Below are 15,307 nucleotides of genomic sequence, written 5' to 3'. Positions count from 1 at the left end.
TGGTAACTTTGAAAGTCAGCTGTGAAATCCACTGGCTTGATAAGCAGGGGTTGGAGTCCCTTCAGACGCCAGCCATCAGAGCACTGTCTTGTCTGCTGTTTTACAAGGAGGCGTTCCTTGCAGGATTGCGTTAAATAAAGACACAGGAAGTGACTTTATTGCCCATAGGAGATTTAAGATATACTGCTGTATTCCTTGGAATCTATTAGGAAACTGCTTGCATATGGAGGTGAGCATGATTAAAAAAACCACAAAATTGTCTAGGTCGGTCACAAGTGGATTTTAAAAAGGAATCTGGAACTGGCAGCCTCTGTAGAGCACAGGAAAGACCACATGTCCCAGAGGCCCTTGGCTTGGAAACAATCTTAGTAGAAAGAAAATGACTTTTGGTCCCACTAAGTAGGGGCAGGGGCTCAATTACCAGGCCAGAAGATTTTTTTTTTAATTCTAAGAGTATCTGTTGTTTTATTTTTAAAGACATCTACTTATTTTTAATATTTATTTTCTTTTATTGGGAGATTAATGTTTTACAGTCATCAGTAAATACAATAATTTGTACATGCATAACATTTCTTAATTTTCCATATAACAATATACAGGCCAGGAGATTTGAGAAACCAGGCCATAATTAAAAAAAAAATTTTATTTATAAAAAGGAAACACTGACAAAACCATTGGATCAGAGGGGTACAACTCCACACAATTCCCACCACCAGAACTCCGTATCCCCTCCCCTCCCCTGACAGCTTTCCTATTCTTTATCCCTCTGGGAGCATGGACCCAGGGTCATTGTGGGATGCAGAAGGTGGAAGGTCTGGCTTCTGTCACTGCTTCCCTGCTGAACATGGGTGTTGGCAGGTGGATCCATACTCCCAGCCTGTCTCTCTCTTTCCCTAGTGGGGCAGGGCTCTGGGGAAGCAGGGCTCCAGGACACATTGGTGGGGTTGTCTGTCCAGGGAAGTCTGGTCGGCATCATGGCAGCATCTGGAACCTGGTGGCTGAAAAAGAGTTAACATATAAAGCCATACAGATTGCTGACTAGTCATGAACCTTAAGGCTGGAATATTGCAGATGAAGATTTGAGGTCTCCATTTTGAAGATAGCTAGTAGGCCTATTTGAGTTGTATTCCAAAGGGCCCATGACCCTACTAGTTTTTGCCTGAGCCTGACCTCTGATAGGCAGGTGGACCCAAGTTATTGTCTGGGGAGAGGATGTCATGGCTGGATAAAGGGCTAGGAAGCTGGATCAGGGAAGAGAGCAGCTCCCAAATAGGGGAAAGGGGTCTAAATATTGTGGACTGTAGACCCCATCAATCTGATCTGGGGCCCATACTCAGCACAGGAATCTATGACCAGGTCATGTCTTATCCTGTGAGATCGAAGACAAAGGCCAGGCAATATCCAAACCTGTGAAACCCGAGACCTAGAGGGCAGACCAGCCCGCCTCACTCTTCTCTAGTCTGTCTCTTTTTCTTTTCACAGCAATACAATTCTTCCTGAAATCAGTGTGCTAGATTCCTCAGTGAACTCTTCTTTTTTAACTGATGGATCGGTAGGACCATCAATCCCAGGATACCCCATGACGATTTAAGAAAGCAAATTTGATCTAAAAAAAAAAAAATCAATTCTCAGGTTTTGATACTTAACAGATGTTTACAGTTACCTTCCAGACAAATAGGGAGCATTTAAACATGATGACTAGAGTGTTACTGACCTAGGCAATATAAAAGTTGAGCTAGAATATACCCCTTTCAGCTACGTGTTGATTTAATTGATGAGAAGGGAAGCAAAGAGAGTGTGCATAGCTTACCTAGAGGCGTGAGAGGGTCGGCAGTCATGCCAGGTGCCCGTGAGAGGCAATGTGCTCTGTATTTTCTCCTTTCTCTGTCTGAGGGGGGAGCAGAAAGACCCGTCATAAGGGGAACTCTGATGAACAGGGCAGTTCTGCTGTAGTCCCATCCTCACTCTGTCCTCGAAGACTTGGCGTTTCCACCAAAACTCGGTGAGATGGCAGGACCAGCAACTCTGCTATTTCAGCAATGTGAAAGCAAGCGCAAAGAAAATGTATGGAATTAAGATCAAGATGGCAGAAAAGGACAAAGGCAAATGTTTGATTTGAAAGCTAGTGCCACTGGTGAAAATGTCTTATTGCTTGATAAGGAAAGAGCTCTCAGTGGTGATGTGTAATACATGCCCTTAAAGTTTATTTTAATTTTTAGCCACAAATATATCTTTGATCTTATTTGATTTTGAAAAAATTTGAACATCTCTGGCCGGGTGGTGGCGCACCTGGTTGTGCGCACGCTACAATGCATAAGGACCCAGGTTCAAGCCTCACCCAGTCCCCACCTGCACAGGGAAAGCAGGGATTTAAGCCTCTCTCCCTCTCTATCTCCCTCTTCCCTCTCAATTTGTGGTTGTCTCTATCCAATAAATAAATAAAGATAAGTTTTTAAAAAATTTGAACAGCTATCTTCAGAGTTGGACAAAATGTTTTTCTTGGATATTACAATTATCATGAAGTATTTGTGCTGTGACTGTCACAGCCTGATGCAACAGTGAACAGATACTTCATTGGAAATGCGTGCTTATTACCATGCTGATTCATATGTTCTGCCATCCCAGAATTTCTTAAAAAGAGTCTTCATCATGTGAAGTCAAATAGCATTAAAGAGAGTAGATATGAAATACTATGAAGTTAAGCCCTGCTGCATTAGGGAATTATATAGACTTGCAGATAAGAGGAACCACCGTAGACAGAAAAGCTTTCTTCCTAATGCTTTGCTGTAAGCAGGCAAACAGAGGAAGCCACCAAATTTGTTCATTTCAATTTATAGCTATCGCGATGATCTGTCCTTGTATGAGGCCATGGAGACTAAGGGCTGATGCAGAGAACCCTGCTGTGGGCATCCGCTGTGCTTTCTCATGACTCAGGCCCGAGCCTTAATGGAAATTTAACTAATAGACACAACACACTCCCATTAACATTTCCAAAAAGTACTGCCTTGTGAATTATGCAGTGACTTCCAGTCTATTGCAACAACTTTAGAAAAGAAATTCTCGGAAAAGTGTCAGGTTGGTTCAGCTTGATCTGCCATTGTTTGAATGCCCGAGGGAGCAGAATGCTCTGCAGAGATCACATCAATGCTGAAAAAAAAAAAGTGCTGTGAGTGACTTTTTGGTGAGTCATGTGTGGGGGTCATTAGTCAATTAGCAGAAACTGCCTTTTATGTGCCTGGGCACAGCAAATCTTAGTTAAAGCATAATGAATCTGTAGCAAAGATGAGCATTTCCAAAATAAATTTCCCAAAGGGCCTGTGAGTCTCAGCTTGAATAACATGAAGATTTTTACTTTATTGTGAAATAATATCCTATTAATTAACAAGTGAAGCAAAAATCAATGTACAGTCATCCAACCTTTTCCAAGATAAACATATCCAATAAGTCAATAGCCTCACTTGTTCAAAATATAGTGCTTGTTTTAAAAAAAGATTTTGCTTTTAAAAAGTTAGTAGGCTGTCAAGGCCCAACAGTGAACAAAAAGAACCCAGTGGAGTAAAAGCCATAAGGCCTGATTCTTTTTTTTCTTCTATTTTTAAATTAATTTATTTATTCCCTTTTATTGCCCTTGTTTTTTTATTATTGTAGTTATCATTGTTGTTATTGATGTTGCCGTTGTTGGATAGGACAGAGAGAAATGGAGAGAGGAGGGGAAGACAGAGAGGAGGAGAGAAAGATAGACACCTGCAGACCTGCTTCACCGCCTGTGAAGCGACTCCCCTGCAGGTGGGGAGCTGGGGGCTCGAACCAGGATCCTTATGCTGGTTCTTGCGCTTTGCGACTTGTGCGCTTAATCCACTGCGCTTCACCCGACTCCCAGAAGGCTTGATACTTAGAGCTAAGTCTGGCCAGAGTGAATTGGGTGACTTGGAGGCTTTATAGCTTCCAACAGGAGTCTGTTTTTAATCACGTCATTTTAATATTTAATTTTTGCTTTTATAACAGAGGACTACTCAGTGCTGGCCTATAGAGGTGCTGGGGAATGAACCTAGGACCTTTGAAGCCTCAGGCACGAAAGTTTTGCATGACCATTATGCTGTCTCCCCAGCCTAAGCACACTGTTACAGTAGTTCCACCCAGGATAGTGGGTCGATAGCTTCATGGTTATGCAAACAGACTCTCATGCCCGAGGCTCCTGAATCCCAGGGTTAATCCGTGCACTAGCCAGAGCGTGTGCAGGGCTCTAGTTCCACCCAGATTTTAAATTCTATCAAGGTGCATTCTTTGAAATCATGATATTTGATAGATTTTGTTTTCAGATATGGCTTCACCACACAATTTAACTAAATATATTATCATCTCAAAGAGGATTTATGGAAAGCGATAAAAAAAACCCCCAAAAAACCTGAGACTTTTGACACTGAAGACCGAATCTCCTGTTATGATTACAGGTAACTCCAAAATACTTAGCGAACGAAGGTTTACTATATCCGCTCTGTACAAATACTGTGTACTGAGGCTGGTCAGTCCCGTGCTCAACTGAGCAGACATATTGCCGTGTGCAGGGACCTAGGTTCAAAACTCCAGTCCCCACCTGCAGGGGGGTGGGGGCCTTCATGAGCAGTGAAGCAAGTCTGCAGCTGTTTCTCTTTCTCTCTCCTTCTCTATTCCCCTCTCTCAATCTAACTCTGTCCTATCAAATAAAAGGAAAATAAAAAAGAAAAAATGACCTGTGAGAGAATTGAATCTGTAGTTCTGCAGTCTGCTCTTTTGTCTCACTAGAACACTGTGCATCTTATTTCAGTGATTGTGGGCATTTCCCTCATTCGTGCCTTCCTACTTTGTCCAGCTCAAAGCTTTGAACATGTTCAACACACACACACACTCACACACACTCTCACACACACACACACACTCACACACACACAGTCACACACACGCACACACTCACACACACGCGCACACACACACACACACACTCACACACGCAAACACACACACACACATTCACACACATACACTCTCACACACACACACACTCTCACATACACACACACTCACACACACACTCACACACACACACACACTCACACACATACTCACACACGCACACACACACTCACACACACACTCACACACACTCACACACACTCACACACACTCACACACACACACACACTCACACACACACACACTCACACACACTCACACACACACACACTCACACACACACACTCTCACACACACTCACACACTCACACACATACACACACACACACTCACACTCACACACACACTCACACACACTCTCACACACACACTCACACACACTCACACACACACTCTCACACACACACACACTCTCACATACACACACACACACACACACACACACACACACACACACACACACACACACACACACCATTGAGACCAGTGATCTCTAACAGTTTTAAGTCAAACTCTAGCAAAATTTTACTTAAAACTTTTCAGGAATATACCTAAAATAGACTTCCTAGCTTTTCCCAAAATGGAGACCCCCAAATATCATCTATTATATTTTTAAAATTTTTTAAAAAATTTTTATTTATTTATTTTCTCTTTTGTTGCCCTTGTTGTTGTAGTTATTATTCTTGTTGTTCTTGCTGTCGTTGTTGTTGGACAGGACAGAGAGAAATGGAGAGAGGAGGAGAAGACAGAGAGAGGGGAGAGAAAGACAGACACCTGCAGACCTGCTTCACCACCTGTGAAGCGACTCCCCTGCAGGTGGGGAGCCGGGGGCTCGAACTGGGATCCTTAAGCAGGTGCTTGCACTTCGCGCCACGTGCGCTTAACCCTCTACGCCACCCCCGGCTCCCTCATCTGCTATATCTTATCTTTAGGTTCCTGACTAGCAAACATTTTGTTCTGCTTTATCTTTTCTGTCTTTCCCTAGAGGAGCAGGGCTCTGCAGAGGCGAGGTTCCAGGACGCTTTGATGCATCTTAGGCTAGAGACTCTCCCATGTAAACGCCACAGAGAGCCTGGACCATAAAATACGCTCTTCTGTGCTCCAGCTGGGAGGACAGTTACTTCACGGGAACCGCTCTCTCTGACCTCAGTCCAGCATGGCTGATGAGTGCTGCTGATAGCAGCAAGGGAACAGGAACTCAACAGCAGAGAAAGCACTTGGCAGAGGAGCACCAGATTGGTTCGAATCCCAGCACTGCTACTTACCATTTATGGCTCTCCAGCTCAACCCGCCATTCTGGGGACTCAAGAGGCAAATGACCCCAGGGATTCCCGCACGGCCTTCGGGGAGGTGTAGGATCAAAGCCCGGTGCAGCTGGTACATCAGGGAAACAGGTACAGTCATGAGTTTCAGCATCTCGGAGAGCAGCGCCTTTGTTTCTATGTCAAATGTCCACTCATTTCTGCTTCCTTTCAAGGGGACTTTCTGTCTCCGCACCGGGTTTATCTGCAGAAACGCGGTAGAGATCAGTACTCTGAACAAGTTCATTTTGCAAGAGGCTCTGATGTTCATTCGGGTGAACAGAACTTGTGTAACATGTGGAGAGAAGGCTTCCCGGCCTTGACTCAGAGGCTCAGTTCAGTACATGACACTCAGCTAGCACTTCAAATAATGTTCGAGTCTCAACGCCACCCATTCTTTCTGAGCTCCTTACTTACTTCCTTCACATTTTATGAAAATACAATATTTTTGTCTACGCCATACCACGCTGGTAACACGCCTGATCTCATCTGATCTCGGAAAATACAATATTTTTCCAGCATTAGTTTTATTCTTAGCTTTCTTTAAAGTTATTTTTAAAATTTTATTTATAAAAAGGAAACACTGACAAAACCATAGGATAAGAGGGGTACAACTCCACACAGTTCCCACCACCAGATCTCCGTATCCCATCCCCTCCTCTGATAGCTTTCCTATTCTTTATCCCTCTGGGAGTATGGACCCAATCTTAGTTTTTAAAAAGGTCTCATTCACTAGCGAGAGAGACAGAGATAAAGATAGAGATAGATAGGTAAATAGAGTAAGAGAAAAAGAGAAACAGGAACTCACGAGGGTAAACGCCTTGCTGGGGATCACGCTGCGTACCTCCGGCTTTCAAGTTCGATTCTCTGGTCACTGTACCATCACCTGGGTTGCTTTTTTTTTTGACTTTAATAATAAGTGTTTTTATAAAGTATTTACTTCAGTTAATATGTTAATTTATGTTGATGCTATTGATGGACTTGTTTCGAATGATTATGTAGGTTTCTTTTATCATAATAACTTTTGAATCAAAGCATCGAACTTTTCTAGTGTGCTGTATTACAGAAATTCAAATATTAGGGAATCGGGCAGTAGCGCAATGGGTTAAATGCACGTGGCGCAAAGCACAAGGACCAGAGTAAGGATCCTGGTTCGAGTCCCCGGCTCCCCACCTGCAGGGGAGTGGCTTCACAGGCAGTGAAGCAGGTCTGCAGGTGTCTGTCTTTCTCTCCCCCTCTGTCTTCCCTTCCTCTCTCCATTTCTCTCTGTCCTATCCAACAATAGTGACATCAATAACAACAACAAGAAAAAAACCAACAAGGGCAACAACAGGGAATAAATAAAATGAATAAATATCAGAAATTCAAATATAAGCGTTCTTCATGCAGGCCTCCTGTGATTAATATAAACACTGGAGGCAGTGAACGGGTTCTGTCTCTGCAGGAAACAACATGGAGATTCCTCCAAATCTTAGTTATAAACCTACTAGGTGTTTACAATTCCTCTTCTGAGTATTTATCCAAAAATTTAAAGCATCTGAAGAGCATTGAGCAGCGTTCCAGATAGTAACCAAGATCTGGAAGCAGACTGAGCGTCCAGTGACAGATGGATGGATAAGGAAGTTGTGTATATGCACCACTGAATTCTACTGAGCTGTAAAAAAAGATGAGATCTTGTCTTTCCTTGTGCTGGTGCTTGGGACTGGGAGGGGTTATGCTAAATTAAATAAGCTGGAAGGAAGAGACAAAGAACAGATGATTCCACTCCTAAGTAGGATGGATGAAACAAAGCAAAGGAAAACGCAAGGTGCTTCATTAACAAACCATCACCTACGTCAGCATTTCTGAAGATGCCACAGGGTGAGGGAGGAAGGTATTCCGAGGGTCCCGGGGGGGGGGGGGCAGTGACATGGTAGGAGGAGGTGGCTTTTTGGTGGTGAGGGAGGGAGGGAGGTGCATTGACCCCTGTTTGGGCATATGTGAAGTTAAAGCCTCGTCACAAAATCCATCCTCTAAAATATTACCTTCATAAAAAAAATAAAGATGCAAATGAACCTTTAATTTTTTTGCCTCCAGGGTTATGGCTGGGGCTCAGTGCCGACACCAGGAATCCACTGCTTCTGGAGACCACCTTTTCCATCTTATTGTACAGGCCAGAGAGAGTTGAGAGGGGAGGGGGCGATACAGAGGGAGAAACAGACACCTGCAGACCTGCTTCACCACTTGTGAAGTTAGCCCCTGCAGGTGGGGAGCCGGGACTCAAACCCAGGTCCTTGTTCTTAGCACCGTGTGCGCTTAACTGCATATACATCACCACCAGGCCTCTAAATGAACTTGTTTTAACTTTTCAGAATATATTGTATCAGTATTAATTCTTTTTAAAATTTATTAATTATTGGATAGAGACAGAAATTGAGAAAGGGAGAGAGAGATAGAGGGAGACAGACACCTGTAGACCTGCTTCACCACTTGTGAAGCTTTCCCCCTGCAGGTGGGGACTAAGGACTTGAACCTGGGTCCTTGCTCACTATAGAGTGTACTTAACCAGGAGCACCACCACCTGGCTCCCTATTTTAACTGTTTGTATGACATTGACATATCTGACTCATAAGATCAAAATTATAATTTCTGTATACTGAGGACAGTGGGCTCATTTTATATAGAATTTTGATGTAGGCATTAACTATATGTACATAAACCAATCTCACACAATCATGCTAAAATTGACCCCTGTTGAGGAAAAGTTTAAAAATCTTACTTATCAACTAGGGCAACAAAAGGGAATAAATAAATATTAAATAAATAAATATTTAAAAAATCTTACTTATATAAGAAAAAAGTAGTGAAATTCAAGTTATTAATGGAAAAACATATGCAATACCACCATTTATAAAGTCCATATGACTTTTCGTATTGAATTAGATAAACTAGCTGGATTCAGCAAAACAGAAAGTCACGAGCCTAGAGAATGCCCGTTACAGGCAGTTTAAACATGTGGAAATCAGGATGGCAAGAAGGAAGGATGCTTAGGCAGACGTGTGTGGGCAGGACAAACTCTGAGAGGGTTCTAATGGTTGGCACCTCCTGATACCCATGCCCTTCTGAATGCCTTTCTCTGAGTGTGGGCAGGACTCACATCTTCATGCTGATGGGTCGATCACAGCAGTGGCGGAGGGGTGTGGTCTCCATGAATAGAGTCCATGAAACTCAGACTTTTTCTCTCTATCAAGTGGCAGAGGGATGTGGTCTCCATGAAGAGATTCCATGAAACACAGACTTTTCTCTCTGTCAAGTAGACTCGCTCCCATTCTCACTCTGATGAAACAAACCTCCTCAAGTGAGGAGTCCTGTGGAGACATCTATAGGGGTAAACATCTGAGACTGACCTTCCCCAAAGGAAGCAGAAAACTAAACCTTGCCTTCAACTGTCTGAGTGTGGAAGTGAATTCCTTCCCTCCCAGCGTTTTCGTATAAAATTCCAGCATTGACTGAAACTTGGATTCATTCTTGTCAAGAGCTGGAAACAGAGGAACAAGGTAAAACCTCGCCCCTAACGTCTCCTCCACAGTCTATCGACGCATAAATACATGAGGCTTTAAGCACCTAAGGTTTCTGGTAATTGCTTAGTCAGCATCATGTGAGAAACACAGTATGTTTGCACATGATAATTCCTATAAGAAAACACAGCACCACAGCTGTATTTGATCATGTCCTAACACATGCAGTTGATTTTTAATATGTAATCTTTTTCAGATTTTAATCTATTTATTTGTATAGAGACAGTGAGAGATAGACAGATGGGTAGATAGATAGGTAGAGAGAGAGAGGGAGGGAGAGCACCCCTCAACACTGCTTCAGTATTCCAGAAGCTTCCACCTGCCATGGGGACTGGGGACTTGAACCTGGGTCCCGGCTCCTGGCTACGTATGTGCTCAGCTGGGTGTGCTCCTGCTAGGCCCACACAATACTCTTATAAATTATACTTTATCAGGTTTAGATTTCAGGATCCTTAAGGCGAAAATGGATGAGTAGCAGGTCCTCCAGGGAAGGCTTTCTAAACATCATCTCGCGCACTTCGGTTTTTATGATTGCTGTGTACAAAAGAGTTTGAGGAATATTCTAAAAGAAAAGTGGAATACAGACTTTCAAATTACACACAAAAGTGTTAACTATACATCCATATCTGTGAGTGGGATCATCCCATATTCATCCTTCTCTCTGACTGACCTTAATTTGGTCCCACTGACCCCAATGCCTATATTTAGCAATGCGTGCCATTCTGACTACTGTCGCTTTGGACTATAGACTGAAGTTGGGAAGATGACACTTGTATTTCTTTTTGTTCTTCTCAGGAGTGCTTTGGCTATTTGTGGTTCTGTTGTATGCTTTACATTGGGTTCTAGTTTGCCCCCGCCAAGAGAATTGGATCAGTCCTGCTAATTTCGTGGGCCCGCTTGGCCCCGCCCCAAGGAACCCCGAGAGAGGGTTCCTGAGTTCCGGAGTTGAAGAGTTGCAGAGTTCGAGAGTTGGAGAGTTGCAGAGTAAGAGAGTTCCAGAGTTCCTGAGTTCCAGAGTAAGAGAGAGTGCTTGCGCTGCCACAGAGACAGCAGAGTTCTGTTTGGTGATTAGTTTGTCTTAGTTTATGAATCGTTGTTCCTGAATAAAGAAATACAGCTTCCCTGCCCAGCCGTTGTCTCCGCGTCTCTGTTACCCGCCCGTGAAGCTAGCCCAGCCAGCAAGAGCCGCCGAAAATTTTAACAATATGGTTCCATATAAATTTTAGGGCAAGCCGTTTTACTTCACTGAAAAATGCCATTGGGATCTTGATAGGTATTACATTAAACTGTAGATTGCTTTCTGTAGGATGGGCATTTTAGTAACGTTTTTCATCCAGTCCAAGAATAAGAAATGTTCTTCAATTTTCTTGGTGTCATTTGCTATTGATTTGAACAATAGTGTATACTTTTCACTGTAAAGATCTTTCATCTCATTTGTGAGATTCACTTTAAGGCATTTTATTTTGGGGAAATGATGCACCTACAAGTGGAAGTATTTTTCATATACCTCATATGGTACACTGCCAGAGTAACACACTAAGTGTATTTTGACTTTGTAATAAGCTGCCAGCATGGTTTCCTCAAGTGGTTACATCCTTTTAAATTTGAACAGTGATGTGTGAAAGCAGTTGTTTCTTAATTCTAGTCGCTTCTTCCGGCCTGGTGTTGTGGTTGACAAGAGGATAACGGCACAGAGTTATATAAATACACTCTGGGGCTGGGTCTTGGCACACTTGGTTGAGTGCACTTGTTACAGTGTGCCAGGGCCTAGGTTTGAATCCCCAGTCCCCACCTGCAGGGGGAAAGCTTCATGAGCGGTGAAGCAGGGCTGCGGGGGTGTCTGTCTCTTTTTATCTATCACCCCCATCCCTCTAGATTTCTGGCTGTCTCTATCCAATAAATAAAGATAATAAAAACTAAAATATGAATACACTTTATGGAATTTGTACATTAATGAAAGCGCCGAATGCTCTACGTGTTAGAACACATCCCCAACGTTAAATGAAGCACATCCATTGAAGGGTTTTGCCCATCTCTGTGCTGTGGTTTTAATCTTTTTTTTTTTTCTAATTACTGATAATGTTGTACATTTCTTCATAAGTTGATTAGTCATTCCCATGTCAGTTTGGATACATTGCTTAATTTTATATGGAGTTGTACTGTTAAGTTTTAGTTTGATGCTTCTTCATGTATTCTGAATTTGAGAACTTAGAAATGTTGGTGAATGCTTTCTCGGAGCTTGTGGCCCCTCTCTTCCTCCTCTTAGCTTATCTTTTGTAGAGCAAAGAAAAATTTTTTTGTAAAGTTAATTTTATCATTTTTATAGATCATGTTTTTGTTATCATATTTTTTAAATGTTTGCTTAACCCAGGGTCACAGAGATTTTGTCATGTGGTTTCCTCTAAAAGTTATATAACTTTATGTTCTTTGATAGGTCTGTGATCTATTCAGAATTTATTTTTGTGAGAGGAGTAAGGCCGAGGACAAGTTAACTTTATGCATCAGTAAACAAAGGAACAGGCTATAGAGAAAGGTATCAGTTTGCTAAGGTGACAGACGCTTAGGGGTAGGACAGGGGTTGAAGTTTAGTTCTGCCCCTCCTCCCCAGAGCCCTGCCCCACTAGGGACAGACAGACACAGGCTGAGGGTGTGGATCCACCTGCCAACACCCATGTCCAGTGGAGAAGCAGTGACAGAAGCCAGAGCTCCCACCTTCTGCTCCCCATAAAGAATTTGGTTCCACACTCCCAGAGGGATAAAGAACAGGGAAGCTTCCAGTGGAGGGGAGGGGACAGGGAACTCTGGGGGTGGGAACTGTGTGGAATTGTGCCTCTGTTATCCCACAGTCTTGTCAATCATTACTAAATCAGTGAATAAATAAATAAATAAAGTTGGTTCTGGTTTCCTGGTTCCCACTGCATCTCATTTTCACTTAGAGTAATTTTTAGTTTCACTTCCTACTCATAATTTTTTCCTGGTGTTTTCTGAGTAAAAATATTTTTATTCTGTGAAGGGCTTTGGAAAACTTTGTTGCTGTAGGTTTTGTTAAAGACAGACATGGAAAATTCCTGGAAATGAGCATATATATACATATATATTTATATATATATAGTGTCAAAAATGACACTTTGTTGATCAGACATTATAATAGTGCTATAAACAAGCCAATTAAAAATCATGATTCAGGGGCTAGGTGGTAGCACACCTGGTTAAGTGCTCACACTAGTGCCTGAGGACCCGGGTTCAAGCCCCTGGTCTCTACCTGCAGGGGGAAGCTTCACGAGTGGTGAAGTAGGGCTACAGGTGTCTCTCTGTCACTTTCTCTCTCTATCTCCTCCTTCCCCTCTTAATTTCTCTCTGTGTGTCTATCCCATAATAAAAAAGTAAAAGGTTAAAATACAGATTAAAAATTATGACTCGCATCAATACTGTTCCTTCTTCTTTAAAATTTTTATTTATAAAATGGAAATATTAACAAGACCGTAGGATGAGAGGGGTACAGTTCCACACAATTCCCACCACCAGAACTCTGCCCATGCCCTCCCCTGACAGCTTTCCTGTTCTTTATCCCTCTGGGAGCATGGACCCAGGGTCACTGTGGGGTGCAGAAGGTGGGAGGTCTGGCTTCTGTAATTGCTTCCCCGCTGAACATGGGTATTGTCAGGTGGATCCATACTCCCAGCCTGCCTCTCTCTTTCCCTAGTGGGGCAGGGCTCTGGGGAAGCGGGGCTCCAGGACACGTTGGTGGGGTTGTCTGTCCAGGGAAGTCTGGTTGGCATCATGGTAGCATCTGGAACCTGGTGGTTGAAAAAGAGTTAAGATATAAAGCCATACAAATTGTTGACTAATCATGAACCTAAAGGCTGGCATATTGCAGATGAAGATTTGTGGTCTCCATTTTGGAAAAAGCTAGAAGGTCTATTTTAGGTATATTCCAAGGGGCCCATGACTTTACTAGTTTTTGCCTGAGCCTGACAGCTGACATTCAGTGTGAGCTGTTCTTTCTTACGATCAAGGATCCGAGTGTCAGCTGGAGTTTTTGGCTCATGGAGACTGTATGCTGTCAGGTGTAACTCTGCCTACAGACTGTGTAGCTTTACACTGGGCTGTGAGTTGTGTCATATCAGTTTTCCATATATTTTAGAGTCCAGGCTAATGAAAAGTATCTTTCCAGTACATTCTCTATCCATTGCTGATTACGGAAGTTCAAAGGTCAGTCAAAGTATATATCCATATGAGTATTGGGCCTTATAGTGCCTTCTGTCATTCCACTGTGGCTCATGGTTAAGTCTAACATGATTGGAACATGAAAGTACACAGAATGGAGGAAAAGAGAGACAGGATAAATATTTATTGGAAAACAATGCAAAGTATTATATGTACTCAACAGTTTATGCAGCAAATTTGTTCTAAGAATGAGATTAGAATTTTGTGTGTCTCTTGAGAAAACAGGCTTCTTCCCACTGACATTAATTTGACTGTCCACAGATCAATTTCCTTATTGCAGACTGAACTATAACACAATCATTCCACTAGATTTTGTTTGATCTACTAGGTATCACCTCGCCTAAACAGCAACTCTAACCAGACATGATGGGGCAGTATGGCGCAAATTCAGTCCTGATGTCAGAACTGTCATGAACACTGAGCTTCAGCTGGCTGCCTGACACCAGTTTAGCCTTTGTGATGTTTATATAATTTAATTTGGGACTCCTTACTTCTTCTCCTCCTCTCCTCTCCCACCTCCCCCTTCCACCTTTTCTTTCTTGCCACCAGGATTATCACTGGGACTTGGTTCTAGCACTATGAATCCATCACTGCCAGTGGCCACTTTCCCCTTTTTCTGTTCTTTCTTTCTATTTTATTTGATGGAGCAGAGAGAAACTGAAAGGGGAGAAGGAGACAGAGAGGGGGAGAGGAAGAAAGAAACCTACAGACCTGCTTCACAGTCTGTGAAGCTTCCTCACTTCAGGTGGGGATCAGGGACTTGAACCCAAGTCCTTACGCATGGTAATGTGTGAACTCAGTTACTGGGATTCGTTACTTACTTGGTGGGGGTGCTATGTTCTTCCCAAAGCAGATGAGGACACTACTTAACCCCCCAAACTAAACAAGAGGGAAGAATATGATGAAGAGCTGGATGAAACTGAACCACTCCCTGCCCGTAAAAGGGCAGAGATCCACGTTTCAGGAAGACCAAAGTTTTTATGGTGAAAGATTTGAATCTAGATTTTTTGTTTGAATTCTGGAACTGAAAAGAATGCTTACAAATATCAGAACTGGCTGAATACAAGGAAATGGTTCACTGCCGTTGTTTTTCCAAGCAGAATATACTTGACAGCATCTCTAGCCAGCAGATGATGTGATTGAAAAAGACACTCAGATACTGGGGAAGGTGGGAAGAGTCCATATGGATATGACTAATTGGAAATAGTTTCTGTTCTGAAGCCCCAGCTCTAGCTCTAGCTTGAAAAGAGACTTGACAGTAACTCTGGTTTT

At 42.8% G+C, this 15,307-nt stretch overlaps 1 long non-coding RNA gene across 1 annotated transcript; it reads right to left on the bottom strand.

Moving 5' to 3' along the window:
* Nucleotides 1-414: 414 nt before the first annotated feature.
* Nucleotides 415-6,464, bottom strand: LOC132538674 (uncharacterized). Its single transcript, XR_009550027.1, has 3 exons — nt 6,216-6,464; nt 1,811-1,884; nt 415-998 (listed from the first exon to the last, which is right to left on the bottom strand). It is a non-coding gene; the product is annotated as an uncharacterized LOC132538674 (long non-coding RNA).
* Nucleotides 6,465-15,307: the final 8,843 nt, after the last annotated feature.

The sequence above is a fragment of the Erinaceus europaeus genome, chromosome 5 (assembly GCF_950295315.1).
Source record: "Erinaceus europaeus chromosome 5, mEriEur2.1, whole genome shotgun sequence".
Taxonomy (NCBI): Eukaryota; Metazoa; Chordata; class Mammalia; order Eulipotyphla; family Erinaceidae; genus Erinaceus; species Erinaceus europaeus.
Note: the sequence above shows the minus strand (reverse complement) of the source record. Positions and strands in the feature narration are given on the sequence as shown.